This window comes from Bos grunniens, chromosome 13 (assembly GCF_055505025.1).
Source record: "Bos grunniens cultivar Pamir isolate PY7600 chromosome 13, Bosgru_T2T1.0, whole genome shotgun sequence".
NCBI lineage: Eukaryota > Metazoa > Chordata > Mammalia > Artiodactyla > Bovidae > Bos > Bos grunniens.
The window spans coordinates 46,449,176-46,474,536 of NC_141177.1; the positions used below are offsets into that span (position 1 = coordinate 46,449,176).

Below are 25,361 nucleotides of genomic sequence, written 5' to 3' on the forward strand. Positions count from 1 at the left end.
AGAATAAGTATGTTCATTTCAGTGTGATATAGAATAGGAAAAAACAAAAACAGGCTAATCCTATGATAGCTTTCAGTGAAAGATGTTGGATTTGTGATCTCTGAAGAAGAAAATTCAACTTATTCTGGACCAGGGACCAGGCTTGATCACTCAAGAGCTTCTGTGTAGCAGAGTTTTATTAAAGTATAAAAAGGGACAGAGAAAGCTTCTGACATAGACATCAGAAGGGGGAAGCAGAGTGCCCCCCTAGCTAGTCTTATCAAGACCTTATATACTTTTTCCAAACCCACTCCCACAATATACATCTTAAATTAACAAGATTAGAATGAACAATGGAAAGATCTTACCAGATCCACTCCCATAATAAACATTTTAAGATGACAGGATTAGTCAGAAGGTTCTTGTTAAGGAGAAACATGTCCTCGAGCAAGATATATTGTTATATTCACTAAAAGAAAGCAGTGTAGAAGAGAACGTTTGTCCTTTTCTCCTTGAGAGCCCCAGACCCCTTCCTCCTCCTCAGGGACCCTGGACTTATCAACCTACCTAGGAATTGACTCTCACACTCCCCCTTTTCTTTTAAGAGAATCATGTTGCCAAGAGAAAGGGCTGTCGTTTTCATTCCATAATTACTTCCTGCTGTTGACGGGCATCATCCCTAAGTTGTTGAGGGAACATATTCTCCTAACCCTCATACTGAGGGTCTTTGATCCCGGGGCCCCAAGTAATAGTTGGAGGAGGCTGTGGCACTCGTAGGAGCCTGGACAACCTTTAGTAACTTAAAAGCTTTCAAAAAAAAATAAAATAAAATAAAAGCTTTCAGATTGTTAGGTAGGTAGAATAGGGAAAAGGAGTCCAAAATGGCGGTGGCTAAAAGACAAGGAAGGTCTGAGGACCAGAGTGAAGACTTCAGGCAGAACAAACAGAACAAACAGCACTCCTGGCTAAGCCCAATTTGCATAGGGCAGGCCCAGGTGGAGGAAAAAACATATAAAAGGAGGAGCCAAAGCGCTTTCTCTGGGACTCTCTCTCCCGCGTGCGTGCGCTCTTTTCTTTCTCTCTCTCCCTCTCACTTTCCTGCTATCTTCTAAATAAAATAGAGCTGTAACATTGATTTGCCTAAGAGCTGTAGCACAGTTTGTCCAAGACCCAAGAGCTGTGACGCGCCGAGGGCTTTAATGTCCGTCGCTCCAAATCTTTGTTGTGACGAGACAAAGAACCGAGGAACATACACTCGCGTGACAAGATGGTTAGAGACAAACCCCATTTTACAGTGGCAAAATAGCCATTAAACCAAGTTAAAACATAATCAAAATTAAAAGTTACATTATGTCCATGGTTACATCAGTCCATTTTAGGATTGTTCGATGGCATCAGATCAAGAAGAGGTGTCATATACGATTGTTGTCGGTGAGGGTATTCACAGAGTTGAAGAAAGTCCTTTCCTTGAAGCAGAGAAACCCTCCACATGAAGCCTTTCCCTGACAAGGAGGTTGAAAAGCTGAAAGCTGAGTCATATAGTTAATTTTAAGTTTTTAGGATCTATTACAATATCTGTGCACAAAAACAGTCTGTCATAGACACAGTCCCTTCTTCTTAGGGGCAGTTCAAGCCTTCTTTAAAGACATGAGTAGAACTTTAAACCAACTGTCTTGTGTTTCCTGAGTTAGCTTACACAGATGTCTTTTAATAACAGCATTGGCCTTTTCAACCTTTCCTGAAGATTGAGATCTCCAGGATCATGTAAGTGATATTCTATTTCTAGAACTTTTGACACTCCTTGAGTTACAGTAGCTTTAAGATGGACCACTGTTGCTCTGAACTTTAGAGTTTAAGATCCCACTTACTTCATGAGAAGTCAGTACAGTAAGGTTTTGCCCATTCCTTAACCTCAGGCTTTAGTGGATACTGCTTTTGATGTGAAAATAAGTGAGGGTCTTTGATCTTGATAATAACAGGAATGGCATTTTGTGCTCAACCCGCAGTTTTCCATCAACCCACACTCTAGGATTTACATTTTGTTCAATTAAAAGAGCAGGCTCCATATTTGTGAAAACAGAAGCCTGGACCATGTTCAGTATATCCCTCCTTAGAAGGGATGAGGGAGACTCCAGCACAATCAGAAACTCCTGTGAAAACAGCACAGAGTTCCAGTTTCAGCTTAAAGGATGACTGAAATAATAGTGTTTGGCTCATCCCGACAGTCCCATTACAGTAGTGGATCAGGAGGAAAGCAGACAAAGGGCTTCACTGAGCACAGAGAAAGTTGCCCCAGTGTCCAAAAGAAAGTCGATTGATTGGGCCCCCAGTTATTAATACCCAGGTTTTGCAGGTATGATTAGGATGGGAGCTTGTGTGGGGACTCCCAGGCACTTTCAGTCCGAATTGCCTTGAGAGTCCAAACCCTGGGTCCTATGTCTCAGAGGGCAGTCTCTCCTCAGGTGTGGTCATTTTACAGACCAGACAGACAGGGAGCCAGGTGCAGACTAGATGCCTGAGGGCAAGCCTGCTTGAGATGCCTCTCCTTTCCACCATAATAATAAGTCCACCCCTTTTCACCTGGGTTACTCTGGGCACTTCTCCTCAGGCCATTTCGGAGTGGATCTAACAGACATTTTTGGGGCTTCAGTCTTTTGCCAGGTTTTTTTTCTCTTTTCCTCCTCGTATTCTTTACCATAATATACCATCTGAGCCAGCTGTAACAGTTTTTTGAAGACTGATTTGGTCTAAACGCCTGTTTTTGTAACTTATGGCAGATACCTGGAGCTGACTGAGTAAGAAATCTATCTTTAAGATCATTCCTTTCTCTGTACTTTTGGAATCAGCAGAGAGCCTCTTGTAGTCTATCTAGGAATTTATCAGTTTTCTTCTCTCCCTGTTCTATGTCAGCCAACTTAGCATAGTTTAAAGTCTTAGTGTGCATTCCCTGAGTCCTTCAAGATTACACCTGGCAAAGTGGTTCTGATCCTACCTTTTAGTCCCAGTCTGGCTCTGTTGTGGGAACTGCTTGCCTCTCAGTAGGGAGGAGGGCTCTTTTGTTCCCTCTTTCCCCTTGTCTCATGCTCAAGCCATTCATTTCCAAAAGTAGTAGCTTCTCCCAAAACTTGAGTTCTCGGGTCAGGAGTCAGCATCTGTCCCAAGACATACATTATATCTCTCCAAGTAAGATCATAAAGTTAGTCCTATAAAGGCTTCTATGAATTGGGACTATTTGAATTTCTACTGAGACTGAGGCAACCTGTTCTGGAAGGGCACCATGACTCAGCCTGTTTAGTTGGGAGCCCCAGGTACAGGGGCAAAGTAAGAGAACAGGAGGCAGCTGAAGGTTTCACCCAAATCTGAACCCTTAGGACATAAGTCTGGCATGCCCTGCAGAGAGATAAGGAGCAACACATATGGCATTTCTACCCATTTCTCTTGTTTTCTGCAGGACTGATCTAATTGTAAAACAGTATTATAATTGAGACCATTCAACTGGCCAGTGTTCCCCATCTTCCAAAGGGTGCCATGGCCATTCAGTATCACAGAAAAAGATCAGGCGTGTCTTTTTTAAACTCTGGGGATCAAACTTGTCCCAGTTTTTTAACATATATTTTAAAGAAGTGATTCTGGAACTGCTAGCTCCTATCTGTAAAAGAGAAAAATGTGGCATCCACAGCCATGGCTTCTTTCCACCGGAGGCGTCCCTCCCTGCTCTAGATGGGGGTGTAGACAGTCTTTCCACCGAAGCTTTCCGTCCATGCTCAGACTTAATCTGTCCCTTACCAACACAGGTGCCTTACCCGTACCTCCCAGTTCTACCACTGAGGCAGGGTGGAGATGCACCAGGGGTAGACCTTATGGCACCTCAGACTGATGTCCAGTTCCTCACCATTAAGACCTTTGTCTGATTTTCACTCCTCCTCTGATGCCACCCAGGGTGGAGCAGAGTAGGTTTTCTGGAATGTTTCCCAAGCTAGGACTACTAGGGGAAGCATCAATGTTCCATGTGCCTGCACACATTCCTGAGTATAGTCCTGATGACAGTAGAAGTGCTGAGTTATAAAGAGATGAATAAAAAACCCAAGATGTCTCTTCTGAGTGTTGCCACACCAGTATATGTGATAGCAAAAGAGGGAGTGGAGGGTTGGCCGGCGATAAAAAAATGATTTTTGTCCTCAAGCTACTAGGGCCAATCCTTCCAGTTCATTCCCAGTGATTTCACAAAAGGAACATCTAGGGAGTTGAGAGACAAGCCAATGGAGAGATTTCTCTGGTCTGCCAAGAGCTAGTCCTACCAAAGGAAGAAACCCACCCTACTTCCAATCTGATGAGATCCTGCAATTACCGATCTGTGTCTTCAAAAACCTCATGGTCACCAGCAATGCTCCTACCCACATAGATCAGAGGCACAGCAATGACAAAGACTTACTTTTAGGACCCTGGGCCCTGAGGCAAGCAGCCAAGAGAATGGCCTCTAGTCTGAGACACGGTCCTGGAACTAGAACTCCACCTCACTCCCAAATGTGCTCTTGCAACTTTCAGCTCCTAGCAAGGCTAGGCACTTCCATCCATATAGTTTGATGTTTAAGTAAAAGTACAGAATAACGGCATGGATCACAAGTCCCTTGAAAGTCTATGATCCGACAGATTAGGTTAGTAGTTCTAATTCCCCATGCAATTATGGAATGGTCAAAGAGACCAGGAAAAGGTGACCGAGAAAAGAAAGTTCAGTCCACACGCTTCGCCCATTTCTGCTCAATGCTCTTGCAGGGATGCTGGGTGTCTCTTGGCATTGGGAGGTCGGTATATAAACCCCAACAAGGCTCCCATTTGGGGGTTTGCCTTCAGTCATTTCAAGGCACTGCAAAACCCCAGAGCAGGGCTCATCACTTGCTTTGCTCAGGACATGTCATTCATTCACACAAGCACACTGCAAAATCAGTGAAATCTTGAGAGACAGGCAAAGAAAATGGTTTGAGTTGATCTTGTTAATTTTTAATGGATGTTAAAAACGTACAGAGACTGTGTTTCTTTCTCTAACAGGTGTTGGAGTTGATGACATGGATAGCATAAGCGAGCAGATGTCCAATGTCTATTCAAAAGTGGCAGTATCCATGACAATCACCACCATCACCAATGTCCTGGCCTCAACATGAATCAGCCATAGGTATACATATATCCCCTCCCTATTGAACCTCTCTCCCATCTCCCTCTACATCCCACCCCTCTAGGTTGATACAGAGCCCCTGTTTGAGTTTCCTGAGCCACACAGCAAATTCCCGTTGGCTATCTATTTTACATATGGAATCCAGTGAGTCTATTCTTTAGAGAATCTATCCTTTTCTCACAAGCACTGAGTCCAAGTTTTTTGTGCTCCTATACATTTTGTACATCATAAGTAGTATAATGGATGCTTCCACGTGCAGGAAGCTTTAGGCCTCCAAAATTCAGCAAGTTATGACTCCTATATCACATCATATTGTAATGCAGAAGAACATTTGTCGAGTTATGGTCTCAGGGTTATGGTTATCATTACTGAGACTCTTGAATACTGGGATAAAGAAACAAGGCAAAAATTGGGAAAATGTCATCTGGCAGATTTTGAAAACAGTGAGTATGTAGATAAAAACCTTACAGAGTTTTGGTTACAAGAATATGTAAAATATATGGAAACCCTCCGTCAAGATATAAATGATAAGACAGTTTTCTAAGCAATAAACCCACTTTTTACATGGAATTTCCACTTTTTGTGTATAACATTAATATTACATCATCACAGGAAATCATCTGTTCCCAGGCCTTCATTCAAACCATGGATATTTCTTCTTCAATAAGAAACTGATGTTACACCAGTTCTGAGACATGGCCGAGAAGTGTGAAGCTCCCTAAAGGTATACTACCAGGCATTCATATATTTTCGTCAGTATTCTGCAATATTAGAAAACACTGTTCAAAATGTGACTTTTGCATCAACAGTTATGTTGTTTCCTTATTGTTAATTTCTCATCCCCTGTGTTCTTTGTGGGTAACTTTTGCTATTGCTTCTGTGATTATGCGCATCATGGGTTTTATGGCCTTCTGGAATGACAATCTTGATATCATAGCCATGATTAATCTTGTCATTTGTATAGGGTTTTCCTTTGACTTTTCTGCTCACATTTCTTATGCATTTGTTTCCAGTTCAGAGCCCTCAGTAAACTGAAAACCCGTTGAGGCATTGTATCTGCTAGGCCACACTGTGTTACAAAGTGCAGTTTCAGCAATAATAGGGATGTATGTCCTATCTGCAGCTAAAGCGTACATCTTCAGGACATTTTTTCAGATTCTTTCTTGTGATGGTATTTGGAGCTGCTCATGGTCTAATTTTATCTCAGTATTCTTAACCTTTTTTTGAAAGTTAGTTTGAAAAGCCACTAACAAAGACCAATTGCAGTATTCCTGATTGCCCCAATCCAATATGATGAAAACACACTATTAAGAATAGTCAATAGACTAAAACCAAAGGCACGTTTCCTTGTCTTGGAAATACCATTAAAAAAAAAAATGTTATTTAAAATATCCTGAAAGGGGAGAGAACAAGATGACAGAGGAGTAGGTGGACGTGGAGTACACCTCTCTGCACAGATACATCAGGAATACATCTTCAGACACAGAAGTGCATGCAGAACACCAGCTGAGAGCGGACAGGATTACCCGACCAGTGGAAAAGAATATACAGAACCACGCAAAACTCAGTAGGATGAAGGAACTAGGGGGAAAAACAGGAGTCTTAGGAGGACTGGACCTGCCTCGGCTGGTCGGGGAACTGAAGCAGGGGTCTGATCCCCATATCGGAAAAATTACCTGAATCAGAGGAGGAACATTTAAGGCTGAGAGTGAAACAGATGATCTGTTGCAGCATAAATAGAATGAGAATCAGACAGTCCTTGTGGCAGCCATAAACCCTGGACAAGGATGCAGGTCCCCTGGAAGGTACAGCAGCTGGGAGCTGGAGTTTAGGGATTGTGGAGCAATCCCAGGGCGAGGGCTGCTGTTGACTGCAGAGAGACAGATTGAGGGGATGTGAGGGAGGAGATTGTGGTGGGAAATGCCTGTGGTGAGAAATTCCTGAGCCATACAGCAAATTCCCGTTGGCTATCTATTTTACATATGGGATCCAGTGAATCTATTCTTTAGAGAATATTTTAGTCCTTTTCTCACAAGCATTGAGTCCAAGTTTTTTGTAGTGCTCCTATACATTTTGTACATCATAAGTAGTACATATGGATGTTTCCAAGTGCAGGAAGCGTTCAATTCAGTTCAGTCACTCAGTCGTGTCCGACTCTCTGCAACCCCATGAATCTCAGCACACCAGGCCTCCCTGTCCATCATAAACTCCCGGAGTTTACTCAAATTCATGTCCATTGAGTTGGTGATGCCATCCAGCCATCTCATCCTCTGTCATCCCTTCTCCTCCTGCCCCCAATCCCTCCCAGCATCAGGGTCTTTTCCAATGAGTCAACTCTTCATATGAGGTGGCCAAAGTACTGGAGTTTCAGCTTTAGCCTCAGTCCTTCCAATGAACACCCAGGACTTGGGCCTCCAAAATTTGGCAAGTTACAACTCCTATATTACACCATATTGTAATGTAGAAGAACATTTGTCAAGTTATGGTCCCAGGGTTATGGTTATCATTACTGAGACTCTTGAGTACTGGGATAAAGAAACAAGGCAAAAATTGGGAAAATGTCATCTGGCAGATTTTGAAAACAGTGAGTATGTAGATAAAAACCTTACAGAGTTTTGGTTACAAGAATATATAAAACATATGGAAACCCTCCGTCAAGATATAAATGATAAGACAGTTTTCTAAGCAATAAACCCACTTTTTACATGGAATTTCCACTTTTTGTGTATAACATTAATATTACATCATCACAGGAAATCATCTGTTCCCAGGCCTTCATTCAAACCATGGATATTTCTTCTTCAATAAGAAACTGATGTTACCCCAGTTCCGAGACATGGCTGAGAAGTGTGAAGCTCCCTAATGGTATACTACCAGGCATTCATATATTTTGGTCAGTATTCTGCAATATTAGAAAACACTGTTCAAAATGTGACTTTTGCATCAACAGCTATGTTGATTGTTTCCTTATTGTTAATTTCTCATCCCCTGTGTTCTTTGTGGGTAACTTTTGCTATTGCTTCTGTGATTATGGGCATCAAAAGGTAGAAATATTTCAAATGCCCATCAAGAGATAGGTAGATAAACAATGTGGTATATACATAAAATAGAATATTATTCAGCCATGTAAAGGAACTCATGCTACAACATAGATAATCCTTGAAAACATTATGATAAGCAAAATAAGTCAATCACAAAAGGACAAATACTGTATGATTCCACTTATATGAAATCTCTAGAATAGGCAAATTCATAGAAACAGAAACTAGATTAAAAATTAGCCGAGACTTGGGGAAGACAATAGGGAAATATTACTTAATGGTTACTGAGTTTGTTTGGAGTGATGGAAAATATTCATAGATAGTGTGATGGTTGCACAACACTGTGAATGTAGTTAATGCCACTGATCTGTCTACTTAAAAATGGTTTTTGAAATGGTACATTTTATGTTAGAAATATTATATGTTAGGTAGTTAGAAGAGGAAAAGGGAGTCCAAAATGGTGGTGGCTAAAAGACAAAGAAAGGAAAACGCCCCCCAAAATGGAACAAAAGTAAATCTGAGGACCAGAGTGAGAATCTCAGGTGAAACAAACAGCCCTCCTGGCTGGCCCAGTTTACATACAGCAGACTCAGAGGGAGGAGACAAATGGATAAAAGCAGGAAGCCAAGAAGGACTGAGGTCTCTCCTTTGGGGTCAGCCTGCCCTCATGCCTTGAGGGTGTACTCTCCTTTGCTTGCTGAATAAAACTCTAAGCTGTAACCAAGCTCTAACACTGGCCCACCGTTTCAAATCTTTGCTGCGGAGAGACAGAACCAAGGAAATTACACACTCCCCAGACATATCTTGTATCGTGACTTGGATTTCACCTGGCTGAAACAACCTCGGCTCAGCCCCTGTGAGGTGGAGGCCAAGCACAGCAGAAACCAACTCTTCAAAAGCTCCCACAGTGGAAGCTGAATGTGAATAAAACCCAGTGCGATGCAAGTGACAAGAAGCCCAGCATGCGGGAAGCCAGGACAGCAAAAACAAATGTGGCAGAAAGCTCACGTGGCTCAGTCTCAGATTCCAGAAGACTTCTGGTTAAGGTAGGGGGTCCTCACCCCTATGGCTAGGAGGACATATAGCTCACAAAATCTTAATTCCTAAACAATCTATCATTTCTTGTTTCCTCAAACCCCCTGCAAACAGGCAAGCGGCACTGGGTGCATTGAGGGACTCTGGCCGGTGTGTCCTGAAGGCTCTACTATCTGCTGTGCCTTAGTAGCTGTTGCCCAAGTCGGTGAGGGTTCTTCTGTCCTTAATCTTCTTTGTGCCAAGAATCAGACCAATGAAAACTGTGAGCACAGGTCAGGTATTTAGCAGATTTCCCAGCAGGTTTTGAAGGGGATTCCTCAGCATGTTTTTCCCACTGCTTTTTCCTCCCATCCTTCAGCTCCTCTCTCCATGTATGCCACTGCTTACTAAGTATTGGGCAGGTCATCATCTTTCCTGAAGGGGAAAAGTTGTGTTTGAAACCGTTTACCTAAGACTGGGACTCAAACCCATGTGGCTCTGTGCTATGCTTAGCCACTCGGTCGTGTCTGACTGGGACTTGAGCCTGGCAAAAACCCACAGTGCCTGGTTTCAGGACCTAATGAAGCTCAGGTTCTTGATGTCTCGTTGCAAAAAGAATTCAGTGATAGGTAAGAGGTAGATTTGTTCAGATTTAGAGAGAAGCACACTCCACAGGGCTTGGGCCATCACAGAGTGCAGTGGCCAGGGAATGTGGTGTGGTTAGTTTTTGAAAGCTGGGTGATTTCATATGCTAATGAGTGGGAGGATCATTCCAACTATTGGAGAACCAGCCACTCCTTGGTCTTTTGATAGTGCCTGGAACTATCCTGTCACCTCTGTGTGTGTCATTTAGATTGAGAATCAAGGTTTAGTTGAATTTGACTTGTCTGTCATCTTAATCAGTTTATAATATGCCCTTGGGCTATGTCATTCTTTCCAAAGTTGTGCCTTGCCCTCTTTGCTCCTGTTTCATGCTCTTTTCCTGAGCCCCGTCTGGGCCCACAATGTTGCCTCTACAATCTTCTGGAAGGACAACCAACCAGAAGATAGCTGGCCTTTGGGAGGGAAACACTGTGTAATATCCAATCCCTCTAGATATTCAAGCCTTCATCTTCCACGTTTCCTACAACATGTGCAACAACAGCATCTCTCAGTGAACCTGCTGGGGCAGGTGACAGACACACAATGCCTCCTAGAAGTCCATCTGTTGGTGGCATCCCTTCGAGGGCAATTGCGCAGGCTTCCAGGGATAATGTTTGCCACTTTGGGAGTTAGCTCTGAAGGCTGTTTGGGCCCAAACCATTTCTACCCTTCTCCTAAAGTTACAAACATACCCCCAGATCAAATCTCCACTCCACTTTTACGGAAAATCTGATTTGTTGCCTCTTATCAATATGTTCTTAAGCCACTTACTAATTCCTACAACCAGGACCCTGCCCCCTTGTAGGCAACATCACTCCACCCCACTTATTATTCAAACACTCTTAATGCCCGTAGCAGGACCAGATAACCCACTCCTTTGCCGTTACTTCTGCTATTACCCAAAGTGGGTCTATGACAATGAAATGTTTACCATTGGAAACACCCTAAACTGCTCTTATGGAGGACTAGGGGAAGAAATCAGTGACTTACATTACTTCAGAGCAATAAGAGATTAAGGCTTATGGCTATTTCACCAGGTTCCCAGTCTCAGGGCACAGGCTTGGATTGCTTTACCTCATGGTATCTATTTCCATCCTCAGTGGACAAACCAGCAATGAGTTAAGATTACAGCCCCTTAATCTTATCCAGCACTAGTCATGCTGGAGACCTTGGAGACACCCAACTCCAGCCTGGGAGTCCCAGGAGGTCGACCTGCCTCGATCTGCCTAGGGATCCAGGCCCTGGGAGGTTGTCATGCCTCATCCTGCATGGGGACCTCCAGTCCAGCAGTCCCAGGAGGTCGACACGCTTCAACCTGCCCAGGGACCCAATTCTCAAGAAGCTGACCTGCCTCAACCTGACCCAGGATTCCATCTCCAGTAGGCTGTCTCCTCAACCTGCCTGGGGATCTGTACCCTGACCTGGGGATGCCCAGCTCTCAGGTTGCAACAGTACTGGGTAGGATAAGCTTCAAAAAGACTTACCCCTAAGGAAGTCCACCCATGGAAATAAAAGGAAGCCTATTAGTTGTGGGACTGTGCCCAGTCTCAGCAATAACTCAGGAGTCCAGTGAGAACCCCATTGCCTTTCTGGAAAGTCTAAAAGAGGCCCTCCAAAAGTTTACCAATCTGGACTTAGACTCTTATGAGGGTGACTTTAAAGGACAAATTACTGTTCCAATGTGCACCAGACATCAGGATAAAGCTACAACATCTACAACTGCAGGGCCTTGCTGACTCTTTAAATAAGATGGTCCAGACAGTCACCAATACTTTTAATAACAGAGAATAGGAGAAGGACGCCAAGGCCCAGGAAAGGGAGAAAAGGAAAGAGACAAGCCATGCCCAGATGCTGGCCCTGCTCCAGGGGAGCCCTATGGCAAACCCCAAGTCCTTAAATGACAAGGTATGAGGCAAATGCCTAATCTGTAGACAGGCAGGACATTGGGCCAAAGAGTGTCCAAACCGTGACAAGTCTCCTAAAACAGCTTGCTACAAATGCCATTAGTTGGGACACTGGGCAGCACTCTGCCCTCAGGACCCAGGAGCCTGAAGGTCAAGTGCCAAGCCTTCCCTCACGATGGTTCAACAAGACTGAAGCAGCTCACTCCAGCCAGCCCGCCTATCACAGATAATCATCATGGGACTGGAGCCAAGGGTGCAACAGGATGTGGCAGGTAGGTCCGAGAATTTCTTGGTTGACACAGGGGTTACCTACTCTGTCCTGACCTTCTACTCCAGAGCCTTCTCCTCCCAAACCTGTACCATTTTGGTGCTATAAGAAAAACAACTATAAAAAGATTCACCTGAGCACTTCTTTGTTGCTGGGATGCACAAATATTTTCCCACCAGTTTCTGGTGGCCCTGAGTATCCTACTCCATTATTGGTAAGAGATCTTTCTCCACCTTCGAAATCTCGCAGCTATTGCAGTCCTGATACAAGATGCTTTAAAACTCTCTCTTGGGGGCAAACTATTTTTACCAGTCACCAGGTGAAACAACTCCTGAATTGGAGAGGCCATTTATGGATGTCTGATCAAAGGATCCTCAGGTATCAAGTAGTGCTGATGGAAAATCCAGGCCTGACTATATCCCCTTGTGAGGTTCTTAACCCTGCCACCTTCCTGCCTACCTCCAAGGGCTTTCTCCCCTTTCATTCTTGCCTAGAAACCTTGGACCACTGGACAAAACCCCGAGAAGGATTGTCAGAAGATCCTCTGACCAATCCTGAGGAAATCTGGTACACTGATGGAAGCAGCTTCACCCTGGGTGGCAAAAGAAGAGCTGGATATGCAGTTAGCTCCAATTTTGAGACCATAGAAGCTAAACCTTTGCCACCAGGTACTTCAGCCCAATTGGCTGAGCTCATAGCCCTGACTCAAGTTTTAAAGCTGGGAAAAGGAAAAAGAGTAGCCATTTACACTGACTCCCAGTATGCCTTTCTGGTGCTACATGCACATGCTGCTATTTGGAAAAAAAAGAGGTCACTTGACCACCCGAGGGTCCCCAATCAAGTATGGTGATCAAATCCTTAGGCTTTTGGAGGCATCCACCTGCCCGCTGAGGTTTCAGTCTCCCATCGTAAAGGACACCAAAAAGGGAGCACGGAAGTGGCACGAGGGAACCAAGCAGCTGATCAAGGAGCTAAGAGAGCAGCATTACAGAACAATGACCTGATAGGGTTGCCACCCTAGTTCCGCAGACTACTTTGCCAGAAATTCCTTCATAAACTGAAGGTGAGACTCTTAAAGCTAAGATTAAGTGCTTTCAAAAAGATCATATGGGGTGATTCCAAAAGGAGGGACTCCTTTTTCTGCCTGGGAACCTCCAGTGGAATGGTTAACTCCTTACAAGCCCACCACTCATTTAGGGGAGAAGGCCCTCCAAAGATTACTAGAAAGGTCCTTCAGAGGAACAGGCCTCCAAACAACTATAAGGCAAGTGGTCTCCTCTTGTCCCCTTTGCCAATTAAACGACCCCCAAGGAGCTCAAAGACCCCAGCTGACCCAGCCCATCCAGTGGTGTGGGACCTACCCAGGAGAGGACTGGCAGATGGACTTCACCCAGATGCCAGTTTCTCAAGGGTATAAATACCTACTAGTCATGATAGATACATTCACAGGATGGATTGAAGGCTTACCACCCAGACTGAGAAAGCTGAGGAGGTGGTAAAAAAAAAAAAAAATCTGTTCCACAAAATCATTCTGAGATCTGGTCTGCCCAGATCATTACAAAGTGACAAAGGGAAATCATTTACTCCTAAGGTCACCCAAGGGGACTCTAAAGCATTGGGCATTACTTATTATCTCCATTGTGCCTGGAGGCCTCAATCTTTAGGAAAAGTAGGAAGAGCCAACCAATTCTTAAAACTAGAGATAAAAAGGATAACCCCAGGAGACGTCCCTGGGATGGAAGGAGCTTTACCAATAGCTCTCCTATGCACCCATACTGCCCCTAAGGAAAAGGTTGGTCTTAGTCCTTATGAGAGGCTATTTGGGAGACCTTTTGTTTATGTCAATGACCCCTTCCTAGATCCAGAGGCTCATGGTATAAGCCTCTGGTCTTATACCATGGCTATTGGGCAATTCCAACAATATACACACTTGTAGGGTGTCAATCAGGACCCAATAGATTCTAAAGAGCCACCACTGTATGCTCCAGTGACTCAAGTCCTATTTAAAGTCTGGAAAGATGTATCCCCAAAGGCTCAACTCCAGCCCACATGGAAGGACTCCTACCTATCCTGTAATACTTTCTACCCCCATAGTAGTCAAGGTACCAGGGCATGACTCTTGAATTCACTACTCATGAGTCAAACCATGGAATGAAAGAGAAGAGGACCCTCAATACACATGTGAGATCTCAGATATCTATTCAAGACTACAATCGACTGCATATTCATGAATACCGTAAAAATTAAGTTTCTGGGGATAATATTTCTCAGGATAGATTTAAAGAACCAACAATGCTTGCCAGGGGTTGTATTCCAAAATAGACAAGAGATAGATCTCCTGATCCCTGAACAAGAAGGGACTTGAGCCATCTTGAATAAGATGTGTTGTTTCTGGGTAAATACCTCCAGCTAAGTTGAAGAAAGTCTCACAGTCCTCAAGAAAAACATTCAGATCCTACAGGATCTCAAAGAATGAGCTGCAGAGTTCTCAGGGTGGCTACAATCTCTCTTTGGGGGCTCCTTCTCCTGGTGATGGGGAATTTGGAGTTGGCTAATGCCCCTACTTGGAGAAGGCAATGGCACCCCACTCCAGTACTCTTGCTTGGAAAATCCCATGGATGGAAGAGCCTGGTGGGCTGCAGTCCATGGGGTCGCTAAGAGTCAGACATGACTGAGCGACTTCACTTTCACTTTTTACTTTCATGCATTGGAGAAGGAAATGGGAACCCACTCCAGTGTTCTTGCCTGGAGAATCCCAGAGACGGGGGAGCCTGGTGGGCTGCCGTCTATGGGGTCGCACAGAGTCGGACACGACTGAAGCGACTTAGCAGCAGCAGCAATGCCCCTACTAATCCCTGTTATCACCATATTGATGCTGCTTATGATTGCTCCTTGTATGATCAATTGTTTAACCCATTTTATCTCTGCCCAGGTCAACAAGCTGCAACATGCAGTGCCAGTTCAACAAGGATATATAAAACTACACCCAACCACAGAAAATATCACTCACTCTTAGATGGACACCATTATAAGGACTCTGAGGCTTCAGACTAGCAAGAGGGGGAGGCCCTTTTCCACTCACCATCCCACCTCAGCAAAGTAGCCAGCGAGAGCTTGACGCCCCAATTCCCAAAGAATTGGGCCTCCCGTCTCTTGAGGTGGGAATGTTAGATAGTTAGAATAGGAAAAAGGAGTCCCAAATGGTGGTGGCTAAAAGACAAGAAAGGAAAAAGCATGCAAAAATGGAACAAAAGAAAACCTGAGGGTTGAACTGAGACCCTCAGGTGAAACAAACAGCCCTCCTGGCTAGCCCAGTTTACATAGGGCAGACTCAGGGCGAGGAGACAAATGTACAAAAACAGGAAGCCAAGATGGATTGAGGCCTCCCCTTTGGGGTCATCTTGCCCTCATGCCTCGAGGGTATACTTTCCTCTGCTTGCTGAATAAAACTCTGAGCTGTAATCGAGCTGTAACACTGTTCCACTGTGTTTCAAATCTTTGCTGTGGAGAGACAGAACCAAGGAAATTACATACTACTCCAACATATCTAGACATTATATTTATTACACAATAAAATATTTTTTAGAATTTACTAATAAAATTGTTTTACCTTTAACATGATACAATTGCAACTAATATGATTAGAAGGTATGCCAAGTGAAACAAGGGGACCACTGTCATAGAAGTTGCCTCAAATTCCAGTTGTCTAGAAAGTGATGTAAAGTAGAGGACCTGCCACAAAAATATATTCAGGTAAATAACCTTCAATTATGATATTGTGTGTGAGTTACATATGATATTACAACACTACAGTTTATTGATTTAAACATTAAAATTCAGTAAAAAATCAAAATATATGGATTATGATTTTAGAATATAGAAGGTAATAGAGATTTGCTTCTTCCCACAAATCTCTGGCATGCTTTTCAAAGTTTCTTTCACAGTCTAAAGTTTAAAACTCCTGAATACACAAAATCTGAATCTTATACAAACTGTGAAAGCATTAATTACTATAGACATTATGATTTTTTCTAAACTTCTATTAGGTTGTCATCTTTTACTATTTTAACTGCACAAACACCATTTCAGAAACTGAGTATTAAAAGGCTTTTTCCAGAAGGTGTCTTCTCATTTTCACCAGTTTTATTCAGAGTACTAGGTTTGCTGGCACAAAAATTACTGAACAGCTAATATGTGCCTGGAGAAGGCAATGGCACCCCACTCCAGTACTCTTGCCTGGAAAATCCCATGGATGGAGGAGCCTGGTAGGCTGCAGTCCATGGGGTCTCGAAGTGTCGGACACAACTGGGTGACTTTACTTTCACTTTTCACTTTCCTGCATTGGAGAAGGTAATGGCAACCCACTCCAGTGTTCTTGCCTGGAGAATCCCAGGGATGGGGGACTCTGGTGGGCTGCCGAGTATGGGGCCACACAGAGTCGGACACGACTGAAGAGATTTAGCAGTAGCAGTAGTAATATGTGCCTGGCACTATGCTATAATTTACTTTTTAAATGGTCATCTTTCTTTCTCAAAAACATCATGGAACTTTTGTTTAAAGTTTTGTCTTTTTATTCTAATGAATTCCAAACAAAGTTTAGGGGGCTCCCAGAAACAGCAAAGGCTTAAACTGGAAGTAAGAATTTCAGAGTAATTTGACCAGAAAACCAAATTAAACCTGAAGATCAACATCTGTACTGAACAGAACTACCCTGAGAATGTACAATTTGTGTTTTTAACCAGAATGTTGCTGCTGCTGCTGCCAAGTCGCTTCAGTCGTGTCCGACTCTGTGCGACCCCATAGACGGCAGCCCACCAGACTACCCCGTCCCTGGGATTCTCCAGGCAAGAACACTGGAGTGGGTTCCCATTTCCTTCTCCAATGCATGAAAGTGAAATGTTATCAAGGACTTAAGATTTGAGGCATTCTTCTTCTTTTTTTTTTTTAGGACCTATCTCCTTTTACTTTATTTCAAAAAAAAAATTATTATAGTATAGTTGCTTTACAATGTTGTGTTAGTTTCATGTGTACAGCACAGTGAATAAGTTATACACATATCCACTTTTTTTTAGATTCTTTCCTGGCTCTCTTCAGTGTGCTATTTTAAGAAAGTTGGATTAAGGATCAATTAGAGCAGAGCACACCTAGCTTCCAGTCAAGGACTCTATCTGATAATGTGGGAGTGCTGCTGCTATGGTACTTGGAACAAGTCCTCTTAACCCTCCCACCTTCTCCTGGCCTCCCTATAAACCCCAGCCACTAGGTACCTTGATCTTCTTCAAGGCCAGACTCTTTTCAAGGCTGCCAGCCTTCTTAGGAAATGGATCATCCACACCTTGCTACCTTAGTTTTCCTCTCCTTCATCTGTCTTCAGGTAGTACTGCAGCCGCATGGCTTTGGCCTGGAGAAGCAACTGGCTCAGCCCAATCCTCTCCCAGTTCCTCCCAGGATGGTGGCCAAGTAGATGATCTGACAGGCTAGGCTATAGATGGGGAAGGTGTAGGTTTTCAGATTGAGGCCCTTGTTCCTTTTCCAGGCGAACAAGAGTGAATTGGAGGAGGGACACAGGAGCCCTGGTTCTTAGCACACACTTCGTTGTAGGGGATCTGGGTTCCACTGTCCTGTGTCACAATCAAAACCTGCACCGGGTCATCCATCTTGCAAATTTCTTCTAAGATTTCCAGCTCCAGCAGTGTCTCAAAGTTGGAGACCACTAGGATGGAGGCATAACTGAGCTCGGTGCTCTTCCTAGAGACGGAGAAGATGAGAGAGAGTCGTTGGTGGTGAAATGTCCTGCACAAAGCGTAGCGCAGCCTTGGCGGGTCTCCCTACCGGGGTGTACTGCTCCTCAAGGTCGTCTTCTTCAGCCTGGGGCTGGTAAATCAGGCCAGTGCCGAGAAAGGCCTTTAACACCATGGGCAGCAGCAGATCCAGGGATGCGAGCCCACCTTTCAGTCCACCTGCCCGAAGGCCCGGGACAGCGGCGCCTCCAGGCAGTCGGTGTGGCAGCGGGGCCGCTGGGCCAATTGGTTCTCAACCGCGATGCTGGCCGGAGGTGGTGGAGCCTCAGCCGCGACTCGGGAGGGGGCTCTGCGTTCTGCCCCACCGCCCAGCCAAGCTCGGTTCCCGTCTTGACCAGAGGCCGAGGGCGGCTCCGGCTCTAGGCCACGCCCTGCGGGCGGCCAGCTCTCTCTCTCCAGCTCAGGCCCCAGCTCCAACCCAGGCCCCTGGGACTTGGACCCAGGCTCTTGCCCCGCCTCCCGCTTCGGCTCTGGTGCAACCTTCGAGGGATTAAGGCTCATTTCCAGGAAGGAAAGGCCACGTTCTCAAACAGCACGGAAGACCAGAAAGGAGCTGTTGGACCGAGCACTCCTCTCCACCCACCCAACGGTTTCCTGGAGAACTTCTAAGCGAGTCTGTTTGAACCTGGGCTGCTCGTGCCGGAATGCTAGAACGTCATTGGCGGTCACGTGGTAGCCTCAGTTCAGTTCAGTTCAGTTCAGTCAGTGAGTCATGTCCGACTATTTACGACCCCATGGACTACAGCACGCCAGGCCTCCCTATCCTTCACCAACACCTGGAGCTTGCTCAAACTCATGTCCATGGAGTCGGTGATGACTTCCAACCATCTCATCCTCTGTCATCCCCTTCTCCTCCTGCCTTCAATCTTTCCGAGCATTAGGGTCTTTTTCAAGGAATCAGTTCTTCACATCAGGTGGCCGAAGTATTGCAGCTTTCAGCTTCCGCATCAGTCCTTCCAATGAATATTCAGGACTGATTTCCTTTAGGATGGACTAGTTGGATCTGCTTGCAGAGGTAAGATCTCCAAGAGTCTTATTCAACACTACACTTAAAAAACATCAGTTCTTCTGTGATCAGCTTTCTTTATAGTTCAACTCTCACATCCATACATGACTACTGGAAAAACCATAGCTTTGACTAGACAGACCTTTGATAGCAAAGTAATATCTCTGCTTTTTAATATGTTGTCAAGGTTGGTCATAGCTTTTCTTCCAAGGAGCAAGTGTCTCTTAATTTCACAGCTGCAGTCACCACCTGCAGTGGTTTTGGAGCCCCTCAAAATAAAGTCTGTCACTGTTTCCATTGTTTCCCCATCTATTTGCCATGATGTGATGGGACCAAATGCCATGATCTAACTAGCCCCCAATTTGTCCCTGGCACCCATCCTCTCAGGATTTAGTTAATACAAGAAGCACTTCTTAAGGCGAATGAAATGAGTGCTTACATGACTCACAACTGACTGGGAGAATTTGGCTTGTTCAGGTACACACACACACACACGCACACACTCACACACACACACACAAAAGGCATAGACTTTCCCTGTGTTCTAGTGGTAGATTTTACCTTTGAGGCAATGATCCAGAAGCATGGTTCTCAGGTAAGGCTTTGGTGAACCTGGTCCAGCACAGTTTGTTATTTTTATTCTTTATAGACATAATGTTCTCCTTGTAAAAAGTTAGAAGTAAATGCATAAAATAAAAAGTGGGAAAGGAAGAACCCAAAGCCCAGTTCTAAAACTTCCTTCTATCGCATTCCTCTTCTTAACAGAAGTGTTAAAAAGTGGGTGCTTATCCTTACAAACTGTTTTCTTTGCATTTGCAAGCATATCCAGATATATGCAAGTATATATTTTTCATAAATATTATTGCACTATCTGTGTATGCAAGACCTGGGTTTGATCCCTGGGTTGGGAAGATCCTCTGGAGAATGGAAATGCTATCCACTCCAGTATTCTGGCCTGGAGAATTCCATGGACTGTATATTTCATGGGGTGGCAAAGAGTCAGACAGGGCTGAGCGAAAAAGAAAAAAAATTCTGTATGCAGATTACATTTTTAACCAAACACATCAAAGGATCTTAACATGTAACTGTATGTAGATTTACCTTTTTCTTTTGAATTGCTTTATAATTTTCCATTGTATGGCTGGGACATAAACTAGCCATAACATTATTGATAGATCTGTAGGTTGTTTAGAATGTTTTGCTGATATGAACAGTGCTAAGTGAACAAATCTTTTTCTTAGAGCACAAGAACTGTATTTGTAAGATGATTTTGTAGAATGGGATTTACTGGACCAAAGGCTATCCCATTTTAAATTTCAGAGTTCTTGATAAAATCCATAGAAGTTGGACTTTCCCAATTGCTCAGCAGGTAGAAAATCTGCTTGCAATGCAGGAGACACACCCTGGAGATGTGGGTTTGATCCCTGGGCGGGGGAAGAGCCCCTGGAGAAGGAAATGGCAACCCACTCCAGTATTCTTGCCTGGAAATTCCCATGGATGGAGGAGCCTGGTGGGCTACAATCCATGGGGTCGCAAAGAATTGGATACGACTGAGCAACTTCACTTTCACCTTTTCCTGGTTTCCCTTTTGGACTATTTACATTTTCTTCTTCGCTATAGAAACTATCCGTGTGCTAAGGAAATAATCGCTTGTTCCTGTGCTTCAAGCGATGAAGATCCCCCTGCCCTGTTCTCCCACCCCCATTTTGCTGGTTGCCATGCCTTATGTTTGCAGTTGAATTAACTTAATTTTTTTAATGAGTTCTGGATTTTGTTACATAATAAACGGTCGTTTTCCTTGCACTAGGGCTTCCCTTGTGTCTCAGCTGATAAAGAATCTGCCTGCAATGCGAGAGACCTGGGTTTGATCCCTGGGTTGGGAAGATCCCCTAGAGAAGGGAAAGGCTACCCACTCCAGTATTCTGGCCTGGAGAATTCATGAACTATACAGTTATGGGGTCGAAAAGAGTCATACACCGCTGAGCGACTTTCACTTTCACTTTTCCTTGCAGTAATTATAATCTAATATAATTATAATTATATAATATATATTATATAATTATAATATAATCTTTAAAATTTCCATATATTCCTTTTTTAAATTGTTGAAGTATAGTTGATTTGTAGTTATGTTAATTTCTGGTGTACAGCAAAGTGATTCAGCTATACATATAAGTATACTTTTTATTTTTTAAGGTGGCCAAACATTTTATTCAGGCTACTGCAGTAGCAGAGAGACTTCAGTGTAAGCTGAGCTCATCTTTGCTGAAACAAAAGATAGGAGTGAGAGGGTAACAGGCAGGAAGGCTAGGGGGTCTCCAAAATGAGAAAATAGACTGCAAGTGTTAGACATTTTTATCTCTCTTAAGTGGCAGGATGGAGATGGCAACCCACTCCAGTACTCTTGCCTGGAAAACCCCATGGACGGAGGAGCCTGGTAGGCTGCAGTCCATGGGGTCACAAAGAGTCGGACACGACTGAGCAACTTCACTTTCACTTTTCACTTTCCTGCATTGGAGAAGGAAATGGCAGACCACTCCAGTGTTCTTGCCTGGAGAGTCCCAGGGACAGAGGAGCCTGGTGGACTGCCATCTATGGGGTCGCACAGAGTCGGACACGACTGAAGCAACTTAGCAGCAGCAGCAGCAGCAGCAAGGGGCGGGAGGAAACAAACTACAAGTGTCAGATTTTTTTCCTTCTCTATGCAAATTTAAAAGGAGATATCTTTTAAAATTCTGTGTTGCCATGACTACACCTGGTTCCATCTGAACTTAACTTTTCTCAAACCTTGAGCTAAGCAATGCATTTTTCTTATGGAAATGTTTTTCTTAAGCTATGTTAATGAACTATGTACTTACTCTAGACTCTGTCTTTCTTCACAACAGAGATCTTCATGACCCAGATAATCAGGATGGTGTGATCACTCACCTAGAGCCAGACATCCTGGAATGCAAAGTCAAGTGGGTCTTAGGAAGCATCACTATTAACAAAGCTAGTGGAGGTGATGGAATTCCAGTTGAGCTATTTCAGATCCTAAAAGATGATGCAGTGAAAGTGCTACATTCAATATGCCAGCAAATCTGAAAAACTGAGCAGGGGCCACAGGACTGGTAAAGGTCAGTTTTCATTCAAATCCCAAAGAAAGCCAATGCCAAAGAACGCTCAAACTACCACACAATTGCACTCATCTCGCACGCTAGCAAAGTAATGCTCAAAATTCTCCAAGCCAGCCTTCAACAGTACATGAATTGTGAACTTCCATATTTTCAAGCTGGATTTAGAAAAGGCAGAGGAACCAGAGATCAAATTCCAACATCCATTGGATCATTGAGAAAGCAAGAGAGTTTCAGAAAAACATCTACTTTTGCTTTATTGACTATGCCAAAGCCTTTGACTGTGTGGATCACAATAAACTGTGGAAAATTCTGAAAGAGATGGGAAACCAGAGCACCTGACCTGCCTCTTGAGAAATCTGTATCCAGGTCAGGAAGCAACAGTTAGAACTGGACATGGAACAACAGACTGGTTCCAAATCAGGAAAGGTGTATGTCAAGGCTGTATATTGTCACCCTGCTTATTTAACTTATATGCAGAGTACATAATGAGAAATACTGGACTGGATGAAGCAGAAGCTGGAATCAAGATAACTGGGGGAAATATCAATAGCCTCAGATATGCAGATGACACCATCCTTATGGCAGAAAGCAAAGAAGAACTAAAGAGCCTCTTGATGAAAGTGACAGAGGAGAGTGAAAAAGTTGGCTTAAAGCTCAACATTCAGAAAACTAAGATCATGGCATCTGGTCCCATCACTTCATGGCAAATAGATGGGCAAACAATGAAAACAGTGATAGACTTTATTTTGGGGGACTCCAAAATCACTGCAGATGGTGACTGCACCCATGAAATTAAAAGACGCTTGCTCCGTGGAAGAAAAGTTATGACCAACCAAGACAGCATATTAAAAAGCAGAGATATTACTTTGCTATCAAAGGTCTGTCTAGTCAAAGCTATGGTTGTTCCAGTAGTCATGTATGGATGTGAGAGTTGGACTATAAAGAAAGCTGGGCACCAAAGAATTGATGCTTTTGAACTGTGGTATTGGAGGAGACTCTTACAGTCTAAGGGACTGCAAGGAGATCCAACCAGTCCATCATAAAGGAAATCAGTCCTGAATATTCATTGGAAGGACTGATGCTGAAGCTGAAGCTGCAATTATTTGGCCACCTAATGCAAAGCACTGACTCATTTGAAAAGACCCTAATGCTTGGAAAGATTGGGGTGGGAGGAAAAGAGGACAACAGAGGATGAGATGGTTGGATGGCATCACCAACTCAATGGACATGATTTTGAGTAAACTCCGGGAGCTGGTGTTTGGTCCAGGCCTGGCATGCTACAGTCCATGGGGTCACAAAGAGTCAGACACGACTGAGTGACTGAACTGAACTGAACACTCTTTCTTCAAGTTGGTTCCACCTAAAACTCAGAACCCACTTGACAAACCAGTATGTTTTACACTTGCAAATGTTCTCTTAAGTTATGTTAATGAGACTATGTCTTTGCTTGGAAACCTGCCTTTCTTCAAAATTCATGTCAATCATTTTATGGCCTGAGACAACTTACCTTGTGCTAATGTTATCTCAAAATGTATGTTGTGGATGAGGGGCCTGATACCACTCTGAGTTTTGAGACATTTCCTTTCTCTAATTAACAGCCTGCTGATAGGAATATAACATACTGCTGAAGACTAGCAGGGGGCACTCTTTCTGCCTCCTCTGATTTCTATGTCAGAACCTTTGTCTATCTCTTTTATACTTTAATAAAAACTTTATCACACAAAAGCTCTGAACGATCACTGGCCCCAGATTGAATTCCTCTCCTCTGGAGGCCAAGAATCCCAACCTCTTTCACAGCTCAGCAACAACCTTTCAGGAAGTTTCTATTTATTTATTTACTTGGAGAATAATTGCTTTACAATGTTGTGTTACTTTTGCTGGGGCTTCACTCCAGTACTCTTGCCTGGAAAATCCCATGGACGGAGGAGCCTGGTAGGTGCAGTCCATGGGGTCTGGAAGAGTCGGACACGACTTCACTTTCACTTTCACTTTTCACTTTCCTGCATTGGAGAAGGAAATGGGAACCCACTCCAGTGTTCTTGCCTGGAGAATCCCAGGGACAGCGGAGCCTGGTGGGCTGCCGTCTATGGGGTTGCACAGAGTCGGACACGACTGAAGTGACTTAGCAGCAGCAGCAGTGTGAGGAAAGCAGGAGAGACTCCATCTTGAAGCCTGTCATCCATCTTAAAGACAGGATGTAAACTAGGCCTGAACCCTGCCCAAGAGTGAGGAAACTATTGCTAATGAAATCCAGGTCTCCTGGAGACTTCCCTCCCTACAGATGGTAAATGGAGATTGTAGTTGAGGTCAGGCTGCCCCTGTTACACTAACCATGGAGACATCCCCCCTTGATGTATAATCAGTGTCGCCCCCCCCTTCACCTGAATTGTTCTCCTAGCACCTTAATTGTTCACCTTAATTGTTCCACTTGTTGTAAAACTCAGTCATATACAACAAAGAGGTTGCTAACATGTAACCGATCACATAGCAGCGAGTATAAAACTGGGTCTCAGAAACATCAGGGTTCCTTGTTGGGAACTGATTCCCCTTGGACTCGCTGGTGTAATAAACTTTACTCCACTGTCTTGAGAGTCCTCCAAGGTGTGTTTTGGACCTCCAGATTCCATGACACTTTCTGCCGTATAGCAATGTGAATCAGGTATAACTAGATATATTATGTACGTATATATATGTCCCCTCCCTCTTGAGCCTCTCTCCCTCCTCACCCCATCTAGGGGTTCTAGGTTGTCACAGAGTGCCAAGCTAGTCTCCCTGTATTATATAGCAGCTTCCCACTAGCTATCTGTTTCATACATGGTAATGCATATAGGTCAACGTTATTTTCTCAATTTATCCCAAGCTCTTCTTCCCCTACTGTGTTCATAAGTCCTCTATGTCTGTATCTCCAGTCCTTCCCTACAAATAGGATTATCAGTACAATTTTTCTAGATTCCATATATACATGTTAATATATAGTATTTTTCTCTTTTGGACTTACTTAGCTCTGTAAAACAGCTTCTAGGTTCATCCACCTCACTACAACTGACTCAAATCCATTCCCTTTTATGGCTGAATCATATTCCATTGTATATACATACCACAGCTTCTTTATCCATTCATCTGTCCATGGACATCAAGGTTGTTTCCATGTCCTGGCTATTGTAAATAGTGCTACAGTGAACAAACACTGGGGTACATGTGTCTTTGAATTGTTGTTTTTCTCAGGGTGTATTCGCAGTAGTGAATTTCCATATTGTTCTACATGATGACTGTATTAATTTACATTGCTACCAACCATGCAGGAGGGTTCCCTGTTCTCCACATCCCCTCCAGCATGTATTGTTTGTAGATTTTTTGATGATGGCCATTCTGAGTAGTGTGAGGTGATACCTCATTATAGTTTGATTTGCATTTCTGTAA

General features: G+C 43.8%; 1 long non-coding RNA gene across 1 annotated transcript; it reads left to right on the forward strand.

The window, feature by feature from the left end:
* Positions 1-5,025: 5,025 nt before the first annotated feature.
* LOC147360922 (uncharacterized) lies at positions 5,026-8,921 on the forward strand. The gene is made up of 3 exons (XR_015139498.1): positions 5,026-5,149; positions 5,762-5,873; positions 7,903-8,921. It is a non-coding gene; the product is annotated as an uncharacterized LOC147360922 (long non-coding RNA).
* The last annotated feature ends 16,440 nt before the right edge of the window (positions 8,922-25,361 follow it).